Source organism: Lissotriton helveticus, chromosome 1_1 (assembly GCF_964261635.1).
Source record: "Lissotriton helveticus chromosome 1_1, aLisHel1.1, whole genome shotgun sequence".
In the NCBI taxonomy this organism is placed as follows: domain Eukaryota; kingdom Metazoa; phylum Chordata; class Amphibia; order Caudata; family Salamandridae; genus Lissotriton; species Lissotriton helveticus.
In genome coordinates, this window is record NC_136057.1 from 587,599,568 (window position 1) to 587,601,580 (window position 2,013).

General features: G+C 43.5%; 1 pseudogene; it reads left to right on the forward strand.

Annotated features, from left to right (window-relative positions):
* The first annotated feature begins 215 nt into the window (after positions 1-215).
* On the forward strand, positions 216-1,297 carry LOC144770177 (actin, cytoplasmic 1 pseudogene; annotated as a pseudogene).
* Positions 1,298-2,013: the final 716 nt, after the last annotated feature.

A 2,013-nucleotide genomic window follows, 5' to 3' on the forward strand; every position in this document is an offset into this window, starting at 1 on the left:
TACTTTCAACTGATTCCATCACTACACTGTATGAGTTTATTTGGACTATTTTTCATTTTGTTGATAGTTAACTCTCAAGGTAAGCATAGGTGGAGTTAAGAATAGCAAATACTGCAGTCACTCTAAGCTTCCTCACCACTCTCGGGCCTAAGGACCTGTATCACATCTCCTTGGATCTGAGCAACTAAAGATCAAAATGGACGATGATTGCACTCGTTATTGACAATGAATCCAGTATGTGCAAGGCCGGCTTCGCTGGAGATGATGCTTCACGTGCTGTCTTTCAATCCATTGTGGGGCGCTCAAGACAACAGGGTGTGATGGGTGGCATGGGCCAGAAAGACAGTTACGTTGGGGATGAAGCTCAGAGGAAGAATGGTATCCTGACCCTGAAGTACCCCATTGAACACGGTATTGTCACCAACTGTTATGATATGGAAAAGATCTGGTACCACATCTTCTACAACGAGATGTGTGTTGCCCCAGAGGAACATCCTGTACTTCTAACTGAAGATCCACTCAACCCCAAGGCCAACAGAGAAAAGATGAAACAGATCATGTTTAAGAGCTTCAACATCCCAGCCATGTATGTGGCTATACAGGCTGTGCTGTCCCTGTATGCTTCTGGTCGTACCACTGGTAAGGTGATGCATTCCGGTGATGGTGTCACCCACACTGTGCCCATCTATGAAGGTTATGCCCTGCTTCATGCCATCCTGCGACCTGACAGACTACCTCATGAAGATCCTGACTGAGATGGGATACAGCTTCACAACTACAAACGAAAGAGAAATTATGCTTGACAACACGGAGAAGCTCTGCTAAGTAGCCCTGGACTTTGAGCAGGAAATGCCCACTGGTGCTTATTCATCCTCTCTGGAGAAGAGCTATGAATTGCCTGATGGTCCGGTGATCACCATTAACAATGAACGGTTCAGGTGCCCCGGGGCTCTCTTCCAGCCGTCCTTCCTTGGTAAGGAATCTTGTGGTGTTCATGAAACCCCAAACAACTCTATCATGAAGTGTGATGTTGATATCCGAAAATACTTGTATGCCAACACAGTGTTGTCTGGTCGTACCACCATGTACCGCAGTACTGCGGACAGAATGCAGAAGGAAATCACAGCTCTGGCACCAAGCACAATGAAAATTAAGATTATTGCCCCACCTGAGCAAGCTCTATGTCTGAATTGGTGTCTCCATCCTGGCCTCCCTGGCCACCTTCCAGCAGATGTGGATCAGCAAGCAGGAGTATGATAAATCTGGGCCTTCCATCGTCCACCGTAAATGCTTCTAAATGGCTGTAGCACAATACAACTTGACAAATGTAACTTCGCAAAAAAGAACCAAGATGAGGCATGCCTTTTTTATTTACTTTGTTTTTGGTGCTTGACTGAGGATTAAAAACTGGAACAGAGGAGAATGGCAGTATTGTGGAGCAAACATTCCCATGTTCTACAATGCATGGAGGACTTGATTGCACTTTGTCATTCCAAATTGTTCAAATGCATTGTTACAGGACATTACTTGCCGCTGTGAAGGCTGCATAGTTTCATGGGGCTTGTACATAAATCATGGTGATAGTATTGCTTGTATGTGAAGTTATGTTACCCAACGAGTCTTTTGTATCTTTCGCCTTAAAACACTTGGTCCGTATCTTCAATTTTGTTTCTCTAGTCTTTTATGGAGAATCCCCAATTAGCTATTTGAATGTTTACAAACTTTCTTCTAACATCAGTAAGATGTGGAGCCATTATGTGTGGAGGGTGGGCTTACCTGTACACTTGATTAAAAACATTCAAATAAAGTGCACGTAAAAGGAGAAAAAAAGAAAAGAATAGCAAGTATATAAGCACATAATAATGGAGTAGTAGATCGATGAAGAGGGCGACATGTTGTTGGAGGCCTATGTTAACTACCTCCATATTATGTCAAACAATCGATGATGACTTTAGAAGGCACAATCCATTGTCTCTAACAGAAACGAGAAGCCACATTACCCTAGGTGTAATA